Source organism: Morus notabilis, unplaced genomic scaffold (genome assembly GCF_000414095.1).
Source record: "Morus notabilis unplaced genomic scaffold, ASM41409v2 Scaffold102, whole genome shotgun sequence".
Taxonomy (NCBI): domain Eukaryota; kingdom Viridiplantae; phylum Streptophyta; class Magnoliopsida; order Rosales; family Moraceae; genus Morus; species Morus notabilis.
The window spans coordinates 400,212-414,925 of NW_010365014.1; positions in this window are offsets into that span (position 1 = coordinate 400,212).

Here is a 14,714-nt window from a genome sequence, read left to right on the forward strand (position 1 = left end):
GGATCCCTGCATGACACTCCTAGGATAAACATTGTCATGATAAGGTGCTTGTAGTTATGAAGATCCTTCATTTCTTCTCCAATCTGTATGATTTTCTAAGGTAAAAGAACTCTTGACCCATTTGAAACAACAATAAATAGAAACATACTTCGAACAAATGAAACCTACGCATAGATCATATTCTTCTCCAATTTATTGCGGCCCGCCTTTTTTGTTTTTCATTTTGTTGTGACATCTCAAGATGGTTTTGTGCAAACTTCCTTGGTATGATTATCATGCCATGGAAAAGCAACTTTGGGACATTTTAAATTCGAGGTGTCACTATAGGAAAATGGGTGAACATTAGGCGTGCATCCTTCAATTTTAATGCAAGAGATATGTTTTGGGAGGACGGTAATAACAATTTTATTTATTTATTTATTTTTTTTGAAACAGACGGCAACAATTTTTTGGTAAGAGCTAGAGATGCAATCCTTATCTACAGGGTAATTATCATAACTTAACCAACAAAAGAATAATTTGAATAAATTTATGATTAGCAAAAAAAAAAAGTTGTGTATAAATTTATGACCCAAGCATTACATTTACATGCAGAAACTGCAGAGTCCTAGACCCTAGCTAGGATAGAAATTTCTTATTGGTCAAAACCATCTCACCACCGCTAATGATGTATACAATTTTGTTGTAGCAAATGGCAACCATAGCTTCACGTGGTTAATAAATGCCCTTCCCCCACAAGGTCAATCTAGCGGCTGGCATAGAAAATGTGACCCGCGGGCCACAATTGTTGTTGTTGTTGTTTTTTTTTTTTTTTAATATTTAAATCTAAATTATTTTTTTTGAAACTATTATCTAGATTCTCTGGTGTCATTTTTTGGTGGATGGTGGGTAATTGGTAAACGACAATTACCTATGGAAGTGTATTTTTTTTATTGATAATTATTATCTTTGGAAGTGTTTATTAATTATAAGATTTTATTTATTTTATCAATTTAAATTTTTAATTTAAATTTTATTATAATTAAAAATTATTATAAAAAATTAAATATAAATTTTTTTTATTATAATAAAAATTTTATATATAAAAAATTATTATATAAAATTACAGGTACATACAGCATAAGTACTGCTCGGGTTGGGCAGTCCGTACGAGAAACCAGAGATATATACGGCCCCTCGGTTGGTTTAATGGTTGGGAATATTTAAGTCGTCTTTAACATTTTTGTTGACTTGACCCCCTCTCTATTATCTTTGACCCTTGTAGCGTTTGCTCAAAGAAATGAATGCCTTGTGTTGGAAAATTCGGGGCATGTATCAATGATCAACCTATCCAAAATTTGTTATTTATTTATTTATTTCAAAATGATCTGCGTTACAAGTAGCAACAATAAAGTTTGATTTTTGACGCGAGAACTCCAACCACATTATTTATCAGCGTGGATTATTTTCAAAAGTTGTAAATTTGGCAAAAAGTTTAAACAAAACAAAACCACAACTGAATTGAGATTTAAGTAGATGACATTCGACTATAGATTGATGGTTTGTTTATTTTAGAAACTAAAAAAGAAAAAGTGTTTTTTTTTTTTTATTTAATCATGCGCGGGTGTGTGGTGCGAGTTGGTCTCATCTAAATCTAAAATTATTAGTTCTGTCATACTGAATAATTTTGACATTTTGGAAAAAATTAAAACGGTCCCAATCGTTCCATAAAAGGAAATTAGACCGGACTAGACCATTATAAATTGTCTAGATTGCAGTTTTGACCTCATATTGGTCTTCTTCTTTAGTAAATTTTACTATTATAAAATTTCTTTATTTAAATGGACGGAAGTAATGGCTGTGTTTGGAGTTATTTTTATTTTTATTTTTTACATTTTTTGAGAAAGAAAAAATGAAAATGACGTTTGGTACAATTAAAGATAAAAAACGAAAATAAAAATAATTTTTTAATTTAGTGTATAATAGAAGATAAATGAAAAATGACTTTTAATCTTTTTTTATTTTTTATGACTGTTTTCTCCTCTCTCGAGTAGAGAGAGACATGAATTATTTTATACTGAAAATAATCTCTTGATAAAATTACTAAATACATTTTATAAAATAATTTATGTCCGATAATAAAAACGTTTTTATTTTTATTTTTATAAAAAATAAAATTATTTTAAAATAAATTTTAAATACACCTAATTATATGGTCGTAATTATAAATTTTACTATTCTATATAAAAAAATTTACTGCTGCCCATTTAAACTGAGAAATAAGAGAGTTCTTCAAAAGAAGAAAAAAAGAAAAAAAGAAAAAAGAAAGATGAAAAATACAAGAGGAAGTTGAGAAGATAAGATGAGTACGGGGGTGTCTGGCTGACTCACTTCTACAGTAAAGACGACAAGAAACTTGCACGTGGAGAATCTGACGCCATTTGGGAATATCGTCCAACGGAAATGGGCCTTATGGTAATTTGACCTTAAACAGCTGGACAGAAGTTTCAGTTCCTTGCCTCCCCTAAAAGGCCAAAACCAAAACCAAAACAACAAAAATAAACAATTTTTTTTTTAAATATATTAAATTAAGAATTATTCTCCTCTTTTCTTTTTCAAATGTATTCTTTTATTAATTATTATTGTTATTATTAATATTATTTATTGTTTGTGACTCCTGAACTGGGGTCCTTTCCTTGGAGGCTTGGTTGGAGGATGTTTGCCTATCGTATAAGAAATCAAGCTTTCTCTCTCTTTTTTTTTTTTTTTTAATTTCTCTCTCTTAAAAAAACACCTTTTTTAGGATTGGGAAATTTGGGGCCATCACTTTTGGATTCACCGCGTGGCATAAGAGGTCTGGTCTGTTAGCTTTTATCCACCAAGCAAGCGTCGCCACGCTACGGACACTCTCGGGGTTTCTTTTAGCACCGATTTTAAAGGATCGTTTATTCGTTGATTTGAGTTTTTAATTCGAGTTGAGATGTGATTTTATAGAAGAACTTTTTACTGTAGTAAAAAAATTAGATTTGATTGTTTGTGAGAACTTTTTACTGTAACAAAACTCAAATTTTAAACTCGAATCAGCGAAATGAAACGGGGCCTTAAGTTTATCCTTTCCGACGTGGCAAGCCCCACCATTATTTCTTCCCATGATTCTCCATTATTATTTATTTATTTATTTCAGAGCAAAAAAAAAATGTTTATTTATTTATTTTCTGATTTTTTTTCCGTGGAAATTTGAGTTTACAGATTCAAACTCCACATTTTGTGCCTTGTGGTGGAGTCAAATATGAAAGTGTTAGGTTGTATTTACGATCATGTTTGTTTTATTTTTGCTCATTCCCATTTAATTGTAGAAAAATAATTAAACACTCATTCATTAAATTAGAGCTCATACATAGTTTTCTTCTCTATGGTCTTTTGTTTTTTGAATTGCACAATAGAGGTAAAATTTTCTTGATATGGTAGGACCCGTTCAGTTCGTTGATTCGAGTTTTTAATTTGAGTTGAGATGTGACTTTATGTGAGAGCTTTTTATTGTAGTAAAAAAGTTAGATGTGATTATTTCTGATAGCTTTTTACTGTAGCAAAACTCAAATCGGCGAAATGAACGGGGTCGTAGTTAATCAAAAATTCAAATTTAATCCTGTCTCTGCTAAGTAATTGGTACATTTCCATTGTATTAATAAAAACAACAATAGTAATAATAGTAGTAGTAGTAATAATAATATTTTCTACACACACAAACACACATACATACATACACACATACACATCAAAATATAAGGTTAGTTTTATAATCATATCTTTTAATTTTAATTTTTACTTAATTTATCAATCCATTTTAGAAACTACAAAATTATCTTTTGAAGTTGAAATACTTGTTTAATTCCATCCTTCATGCACTTTGTGAATGAATAGAAAGACAAAAAAAAAAAAAAAAGAAACCCTTAAGTAGTTTATGCAAAATATTTTAAACATTTTAAAAATTAAAAAATACTGAAAGAAATAAAATGTTCGAAGAATATATTTTATTGTTGAAATTAATGTTTAAAATATATTTTTAGAAACTTTTCTTAAAGATAATTTAAAAAAAAATAAATTTGGTCTAAATAAGGGTATTTTTGTCTTTTTCTCTCTTGTTTTTTCATCCAACAAACTGTTGGAGGGATGAAATAAAAACAAGTTTTCAAATTCAAAAGACAGTTTATAAAAATAGAGGAATAAATCGTGAAAAATTAAAATTAGGAGGCATATTTATATACACATCCCTTTATACTATGTATTTGAAGGTCATGTGATTTGTATTAAAATTCTCAATGCTAATGTATGTGAAATTAAACTTGCAACCGTTAATAGAGTAACTTTTACTTGCTTAGTTAATTATTGGATTTCTGATTAACTGTGATTTTTTAAAATCACATACAAATTAGTGCTAGAACCATTTGAAAGTAGCCATTTAAAGCTAACTCAAGTGATTTAAGCCTCGTTCATTTCACCGATTTGAGTTTTCAATTTTAAATTTTTACAGTAAAAAGCCCTCATAAAATGTTATATCTAACTTTTTCTGCTACAGTGAAAAGCTCTTAGAAAATGTCATATCTCAACTCAAATTGAAAATTCGAATCCGCGAAGTGAACGAGGTCTCAGTGTGTGAGCGTGTATTTATATACGTTAAAATTCAAATCATGATAGTTTCATTTTTTTTTTTTTTTTGTGTAAAATAGGAATTGTAAGCCCCACGTCACATAAAAAACATTTAACAATACGTCATGAAAGGGGTAATTGGTCAGTAGCATAGAAACATGTACACAAATTTAACGAAGTCTGTCCGTAAAAGATGAGACACAACAATGTTAATCAGAACTTTTTATTGAACAATATGAATTACGAAGACTTAAGAGTAAGGAAAAAGAAAAAAAGATGCCAATTATAGTTGATGTACAAAAACGATATTCATTTATCATTGCGTTAATTTTTCAAATCTTCAAGCGACCGATAGAATTAGAGGAGCATTGTTCAAAGGGGACTCGTGAACCCTTTGTCCAATGTCCTCTAGTTTCTACTTTCTAGGCGAAAAAGATGGTGGACTTTGGGAACCTATTGACATTTACAGCACATTGGACTCGGTCCTTTCCCTGGTCAGAGAATTTACAAAGCCACCTTGGAAAATTAAATTAAAAAAGGCGAAAAACTCCCTAATTATTTTGTGAATTTGGGACCCAAAATAAGTGTAAGAGCTAGTATGTTTATGGCTCGTTCGTTTTAAAGATTCGAGTTCTTAATTCGAATTAATATGTGATATTTTTTGAGAGTTTTTAATTGTAATAAAAAAATTAGATATGATATTTTTTAAAAATTTTTAACTATAAAAACTTAAAATTGAAAACTTTAATCAGTGAAATGAACGAAACCATCTTTCTTCATCTAAAAATCACAATCAAATTACTTTTCCTGTTCCTTGATTGAGAGTTTATTTATTTCCTTTTTTCTTTGTTTTTGGGATTTCGGTGCGGCCATGATTGGGTCAAGATTTCTCCAATGTGGGTTTGAAATTATTGGCATTAAAATAAAGATTAATTAGGAGGTCGTTGTTAAGCATAATTATCCTCTTTAAATTGTCATGTGATTCAGAGATATAATGAAAATTTCTCAAATTTGAACTTTTGTGTAACCTACCATCCCAACAAGTTGATTCTCTACAGCTATTTCAGGGCATCATTAGATACATTATTCATCACTACTATGCTAAGATCAAATTCAGATATTACGGGGAAGACAAGATAATGATTGGCAAATGGGTTATTCATTTTTAAAAATTAGGTCTTCTTAGGTAACTTTTGGCGTTGTTGAAAGACCAAAGTCAAGCATTTTCCCCCTTAATCTGGATTCTATATTGCTTTCACTTTTCCCAATTTGGCCAAGAGATATTGCTTAACATTCTAGGAGGCGTTTGATATACAATAATTTTAAGGGTGAAAATAAAAATATGTAAGATTATCATGTTTGGTCTGATTGCACTTTTTAAAATTGTGGTAAAAGATTTTACCAAATGAATAAGCTAATAACTGTATAATTAACTGAGATTAAATATTCTTTGAGAAAAATGTGTGTGTGTGTGTTTTTTTTTTAAAAATAATTTAAAGTGATGAGATTCGAAATCTAAATCTTGAAGGCATGAGTGTGGATTTGTTGCTAGTTTATAACTATGACCACAAAAAAGAAAAATGCTTTTTTTTTTATTAAGAATGAAAGTGAAGAAGTTAGTACTAGAAGATGACTTTTTTATCAGTTAATTCGTTTTGTCTTTAATTATTAGATTGAAATAACAAAATATGTTCTTTCGCCTGTTACAAGTTACTGGTTTTAGTTTGTTATACTGATCATAGATTCATTTCTATGAGTGAATTTTTCCTACTAATTTAATAATGTATTATACAATTCGAGAAAAAAAAAATAGCTACTAACCGTCTTCAATCTCCACCGAACAAGTGCACACGCGAGCCAGTAGTTAATTTGGATTGAAAGTGAATAAAAATGGGTGGTTGCAGCCATAGTTTAGTAATAATTTTACACCGTACTTTATTATAAAGTGAAGAGTTCGAATGTCCTCATTCTTAAATTAAAAAAAAAAAAAGATAAAAAAAATTGTGATGGTCCATATTAAGTGAGTGAGAAAAAGAGATCGATCAAAGACAGAAAAAAAAAAAAAAAGAACAACGAAGATTTTAGAGTGTTTCATTTGTTAGGGCCTACATCGACCAAGTCTCTTGCCTTACTGATAGACGTCCCCAATGTTTTCCTTCCATTTTTCTGATTTACCGTGCATCACAAAGCCCTAAAATCCCTGTTTTTGAAGTTTTGTTATAGAACTTGCCCTAAGCTGGTTTTTCCACCAAAACTTTTTGGACAGTTACCACACTTCGGAAATATGAGATGTGGTTTCTTACCTAATCTTGAACTTGGAGGTGATCATGAACATTCCTTGTGTCAAGCTGTCAATTTACAATTGAGCTTTGCAGTCAAGTCGCCAGTCTAACAACAACCTTAACATTCTATTTAAAGCATAAGTGGAACAGAAAAAAATCCAACCTCTAAACTTGCAATCGATTAACCATGGTCACCTTTTTTAAAAAAAAAAAAAATTTATTTAGTTTTACACTTTTTAGAGTTCAAATTTTTTTTTTTTTTTTTTTTTTTACATTTTTTATTTATTTAGTGTTTTGAAACTGGGGCATTTTTTTCATTAAAAAAAGGTTTTTGACATGTTTAGTCAACTGGGGAGGGCACGTTTTAAGCACGATTTGTGGGTGGTTTTATTCACACTCTCTTTTTTATTCTCCACACTCCTGGCCCTTTAAATTAAAATTTCTTATGATAAAAGACCCTCATAGAAAATGACAAAAAAAGACAATTAAATGACTTAATTACTTAATTAAATTTTATTATAAAAGAAAACTAATTACGTATATATATTTTTTTCTTTCAACACACTCTACATATTATATCACAAATTTTATGTCTTTTTACTAATAATTTTTTTAAAGGATGATCATTTCATTTTGGTCTTTTATTTTTATGACGTTGGATATTTTTCTTTTGTTCATTCTCTCTCTGTTTTTTTTTTTTTTTTTTTTTTTTTTTTTTTTTTTTCTTTTTTAATTGTTTTTTTTCCCTTTTTTTCGTTTATACTCTTTAGAATGTGCTTTTTCCCGTATTTTGTCTTTTTTTTAATCAAACCTCAATTGATGCAACAATTACGTTTTTTTCGCTGAAAAGATGTAACACTTATGTTGTTCATTTTATGCTTATATTTATGTTTTTTATTTTTCTAAAAAAATGTAAATAGTAAATTTTCTTTATGCATGAGAAAAGTTTTCATGCTCAAAACTTCAAAATTTTTTTTTTAGAGAGATAATGAAATGATAATGTTTAAAATAAAAAATAAAAATAAAATGGTGGGCGTGGAAAGAAAAATAAAATGTTTAGGAGTTAATAATTTTATGAAAATAGTTAAGGGTAATCTTGTTTAATAGGGGTGTGTAAAAAGTAACTTCAATCCTTTCAAAATTAAGTGAGGTGTGTATTTCGAAGGCAAGTGTAAAAAGTAAAAAAAGGAGGTGTAAATAGAACCACTTTTTATAAGGAAACATATAAGATAGTTGAGACATTTCTAAAGACGTAAAATGGAATACATCATTTCAATAAACCATATGTATATATAGGAAACTTTTACAGCAAGCACTGTTGTTTTTAACTATTGGTATAAGTGATAAATTTTAACAGTTAGATTAATTTTTGAACAGTCTGATTAGTGAGTGCCCATATTACAATATGTGAGTATCTATAGAACTGCTCTAATCACAAATTAAGTCGATAAAAACTTAATCTAATAATTAAAAAACAGTTCTAACTAAACGTTAGAAAAGTATAGCTAGGTTCTATCATAGAAATTTAAATATATATGGATAATATATTTTCTGTTAATCTAAATATAGATATATGTGATACAAGAAAGAATAATATGTATTGCACTGGATAACCGTTATAAATGATAACCGCAAAGTTTTTATTTTTATTTTTATTTTTATTTTATGAAAACCTTATATATATATATATATATATATGGGGTCATCGGTGTAGGAAACATAATTTAGGATAAAATGTTTTCTTCTCTATTCTACCTGGAAAAAAGAGAAAAGAAAAGAAAAGAAGAAACTCTTCTATTTTAGTAGTCTAAACGTACAAGTTGGTTTTATTTATTTATTTTTTAAATACCCCTATAATTGCCAAAGATTCCACCGAAATGAAACCCCAGCTAATTTACAAAAACGTTTTCTGCAAAATGTCCCCACCCAACCCTACCCCACATTAACAAAACTAATCCTGTTATTTTCCTTTGTGAAAAAGATTTTGGGTTATTTTTGTAGGGCCATTTTCACATCATTTATTCCCGACATGTCAAATACACAAGACAATTCCAAGTCATAAGCCTCTCTTTTATAAGTGTCACGAACCTTATCATGAGAAGTTTTATTTTGTTAAAACAATACTCTTCCAAAGGAAATACTGTGCTTTTGATTTGACAAGTCCTCTCCCATTTGGCACCCAAAGGACAAATGTTTCTCTCCAATATTACTTCAATAAATAACATGAAAAATTCAATTAGTTCTTTCTTCTGTCGAATTCTATTCATTGTCAATCGTGACCATCTATAAGATCAATTACCTTTTTTTATTTTTAAACTGATCGAGTTTATATTGTGGTGTAAGTGTGTCCGGTAGATCTACATAATATTATATGACTACAAGAAAAAGAAAAAGAAAAGTATGAAAACACACGTATTTGCGCCATATATATTTTCTTTTATCGTCAAGTTAATTATATAATATAAGATTTTTTTTAAAAAAAAAATTACAGAATTTAAGGAAAAAATTGACGGTAAGAAAAGAAAAAACTACACGATGGTGTATTTTTTTACCCTACACAAATTTATTCAGAGAGAAATGCTTTATTTCTTTTTTAAATAATTGTTAAAAGATGTTAGAACCGTGAAACAATCGTAAAAGTACACAGAAAACCAACTGTAAAGCAATTCTCATATAGCTTGTCTCTTAATATACTGCCAAAATTGTTGGAGAGGGATTTTTTTTTCCAGTGTGGAAGAGGTTACGTTCATAAGAAGTCGTAGGGTTGGGATTCTCGTCTAGTAGTCATGTATAAACTTCGTTTAGATTTCATAATATATATAGATATATATATATATATATATACACACTATAAATATACTTCGTCTAGATGAAGTAGCTAAAAAAATAAAAAAAATAATTTTATATAAATTTAGGGACAACAACAGGATAGGTTAGGGCGGGAATCATATAAAACATTGGTAAACAAATGATTCAATGTGACCCGTCCAATCCACATTATCCAATGTAAATTGGATATTCAACTCGCATAAAATTACATGTTTTTATGAGAGTGATTTAAATTCATGTTTTTTTTTTTCCTCATAAAATTCATGTTTTTATGAGGGTAATTTAAATTCATGTTTTTTTTTTTTTTTTTTTTTTTTTTTTTTTTTTTTCTCCTTGTATATAAGCCGTTTACGTTCTATTAGCATTCGTTTTTAACCTGACTGAAAGCATTATTGTGTTGTACTATGATCTGTTGGTACTCAATTAACGTAACAATTTGTGGTTTATTGAAAATCTATATATACCGACGATCATCGGTTCTAATGTTACATTAATATCAATATATATACTCTTATTAGTCGCATTGGTTCTATCTCAACTTTTATTAATCAGAAAAAGAACGTCGACGTTCTTTTTCTGATTTAAAAAAAAAAAAAATTGGCCGAAGAAAAAGTTGCAACTTGCATGTCAAGTAGCGAGGTTATAGTATACGCGCCTACTTGAAAATGGTAATACGTAGTTTTCTAACACAGCTGGAGACGATTAAGAACAGTTTGCATGGAAAACGAATATTTGAGAAGTTTCGTAGATAATCTTCAACCTACAAATAGTACTATTGGTTGGATTTTTTTATAGTAGTATTGGTTGGATATCATGTGTGCATATATATATATATATATGTACAGACGAATTTCGCAATCATAATAAAATGCACATAATTTGGCGTTCTCTCTGAAAGCATCCCAATCGATCGGCGTGAGCAAATTGGCACAAACTTAGTGGTCTCCACCAATATTTCAATCAAAGTTTTGTTTCTTTTATTTATTTCAAGTATTTCTACAATGCCTTTTTGATGTAGAGAGATTTAAATATTAGTTGTGGTTTTTATATTTTATCGTCATTTATCCTAGTTTAATAATTTAGTTAAGTTTTATTATAATTATGTTGTTTATCTTAGTTATTATTTTGTTATCGTTTTGTAAGTGGACTATAAATAGCCATTTAAGTTATTGTATTAGGGGACTTGAATATTTTGATAATTGAATTAGACTTGAGTTTCTTCTCTAATTGAGGATTTTCCCTTTGTGGTGTTTCTTTTAGATAGATTAAGGATTGTATGTCCCGTCTTCCGTTCAGATTTAACCGATAAAATCCTATTTTATCCATTTCACTGCGTCACTTTTTTAGTTTTTAGTCAGATTCAGAAACCCTAATATTTTGCACGTCAATGTGCCACGATATTTCATCATAATATATCCAAAATCTAATTCTTTTAAAATATTTAATGCACGTTCACACGTCATCACTTTGATAACCATCTCAACCACCTAGTTAATAATTTGATATTAATGAGATTTGAATCTAAACCTAATTGGAGGAAAAATTGCCTCACTTTCAACTATTTTTTGTAATTGGTATACTTACTATTTTATTATTAATATTAATAATATTTATTAATTCAATTTAACACTCTATTCTTAAAAACTATAAGGTATTTTTTTTGGGATTTGAAAAATATATTTCAATTTCATTTCGCGAATTATTTTGACAAAACTACCCTAACTAACTTTCCCAAAACATTTCTTTTGAGAAAATATCTGCAAAAGATTTTAAACAATACTTAAAAAACATCAAAACCATAAAATCGAACATTATTTTTTCCTTTAAGAAAAGCACATATCCACCGGCCATGATCAAGAAAATTGTTACTTATCCAAATTATAAATTTATGTACCATATATAAGGTACATAGGTCTCACACACACACAAATACATATCTTATGTATATACGTATGTGTTTATATTTACTCCATTTTTATTCGACAGCATGTACGCACTTTCTCTTTCTAAACCATATTTATAGAGTAAAAGATCTGTATGTGAATAATATCAATGTCATCAATCCCCATCTCTATTTTTGGCATGATCTTAATAATAGCTTAAGCGCACATAAAGTGGAGGAAGATAATGCGTAATTGCCAGCATAATTACAAAGACATTACAAATCAATCAGCACAAATAATGCACAGTGATTGATATGCGGTGGTCGATTTTTTTGACGTGATTTTTAAATTTTGATGAACTGAAATACTCCAATGGTACAAATCAACGGTCAATATCATCTAATTAGCTGCATCTTATTTTTTGGCACGGACCAAACTTTCACGTAGTATACATAGGTGGGGCCGGCATGCAAAGGGCCCAATGATGTTAATCTGATTACAAAGACATAACTGCATGATATTTTCATGCATAATTAGGAGGAAAATTATTTTGAATGATGTATAATCTTTGTGTAGTCACATTAGAATTGGAGCCTCATCCATATGGATAGCATTTGTCTTGATCATCAGTCTATCTCGTTTGAGGCATGCGTGCCAAGAAATTAAACATTTATAACCAAAGATATGAATTAAGCAAGTTGACATGATTTGTTTTAGTTGCCGACTAATTCTGAGCTCATAAAAAGGGTATATTAGCTATTTTAATTGGTTATTTTAAGTATAATAAGACGAAATAAATCTTTCATTAATTTCAAAATTATAAGCAGATGACGATCGACATCAATGGTACATGATATATTATTATATCAATTAGAAGAACCTATACTAGAGGCTAAGGATTTCTTAAGAACCGAAGATTTATTTTTTGTGAAGATCAATTTTATCTTCTTTTATGGAGTGGCGTGCATGTCAATCAAATAGTGCATAGGGTGCACAAAAAATCCTCCTATTCTTTAGAATAGTTGTGATTTTGTTATTTTGTTTATATAACGAATTGTTTGTTATATCAATGTTTTGCATTTTTAGGAAACCTAGAATAATAATATTTACTTCAAATGAATAAGATTGCCGCTATATTAAAAAAAAAAAAGATAACTGAGTTGACTTGGAAACCATGTGTATTAATGCCTCAAAGATATTTGCGCAAAAATTAAATACGCAAAAAATCAGAGACCTAGTAAGAATAGCTCAGAAGTTTATAAGAGCCAATCAGCTTCCATTCATTGTTATTCTATCCAACTTTTTTCAAGTATAACATATATCCTTGAAAAGAAAAAAAAAAGAAAAAAAAACTTCTTTCGAAAACGATAAGTTAATAACACGTAAGTACGCATGCACACAAAAAATTCGGCTAATTCCCCAAAAAAAAAAAAAAAAAAGGCTCAAGCTTAATTATCCCTTCAGATTATTAATAATTGGGCAGTCAGAATACTTAGTCAAAATTATAGCTATTCAATTATTGCATGAAAATAGAAAGGAATTATAAATTCTTAAATCAATATATAATTTAAATCAGTATAGGAGTATGAGAGGGGATCTACACAAGTACTTGATCAAATTTCATGCGGCCCCTCCACATGCTTCACATTAAACGACATCTCTTCGGAAATAGCTTCCAAACAATTGTGTATGATAACAATCATGAAAGTAGTGAAGGAGAGAATATTACATAAATACATTAATACATTTACGTGCACATGAAGTTTGTGTAATATGCATGTACGAAAACAAAGGACCAAATAAATATAACTTAATTATACAAAAGAAAAGGTAATTTATGCAGATAATATAATTTATTTGTAGTCATGATTCAGACGAGATATACCAAAGCATGGAATTAGATAAGAGAACGGATCACAGTAATTTATGGGGTGCTGATGGTTGTGGTGAAAGGCGAGGTATGGCATTGGCTAAGTTTAAGTGCTTGTTTGGAGGGAGAACAAGCGCTTCTTTGGCTACCTATTTGGGTCCCTCAGAACTCCGATGGATCTAGGCTTTTCTCTTCGCGACGTCGCGATTCATGTGGTGGGGCTGTCTCTCTCACACAGTGGATGTTTGCCATTTCATTGACGGATTTCCATCCCTTACGTCTCTCTCGAAGGCCATCTTGTTACCCGAACGTCTTTTACACTACTCGAGAATTTTACTACAAATAGGAGGTAAGACGATGGTTGAGATTTGGCAAAATGTCGTTATATCCAGAATCATTAAATATGTTTAGGACATGCGACGACTATTTTTAACTGTTGTTTAATACTCACGTGAAACATTGCAAGATTCTAGAAAAAACACATTAGACGAAGGTTTTTACAACTAAACCATTGTTAAATGTGCAACTTTTAACGATGACTACTGTAAAAATTGTCATTAAATATACAAATTTTTATACAAATTTTTAATGAAGGTTTCGAAAAAACTGCCGTTAAATGTCCTTAAAAAATTTTAAAAATATTTTCGCGACAAACTAGTTTTTTGCTCAAACAATAATTTCTTCAAATTTTATTCACAAATTGTAAAAGTTTGATTCATATTCCACTAAAAAACACTCAAAAACATTTTTAAATAAACATGTTACAAATTCTTCATCTCATACATAATCAATATAAATAAAATAAAAATATTTCAAAAATCATAGACAAAGTTTTTCAACAAAATCGAACAGAAAAAAAATACTTAAATACAAAAAAAAAAAACTTAAATCCAAATAAAAGAACCTAATTTCAAAGAAAAGTACTTTAATTTTGGTGGTCAAGGTGTGGTGGGTGAATTTGGTGGCGAGGTTATGGCGGCTAAAGATGTAGGCATGGTGGCGGTTACGACTTGCGAGGATCATGAAGGCGGCTGGTCATGAGAGTGAGGAATGTCTATTAAAGGGAATGAGAACTGTAGAAAAGAAGAGATTTAGAGAAAAACTTTTAATTGTTAGAAAGGAGAATTAGAGAGAGTTATGGTGTGAGCATGTGAGAGAGGGAATTGAAAAGTGATGAGGGGATTTGGGAGGAGAAAAAAAAAACTTAAATCTTTATAAGTTATA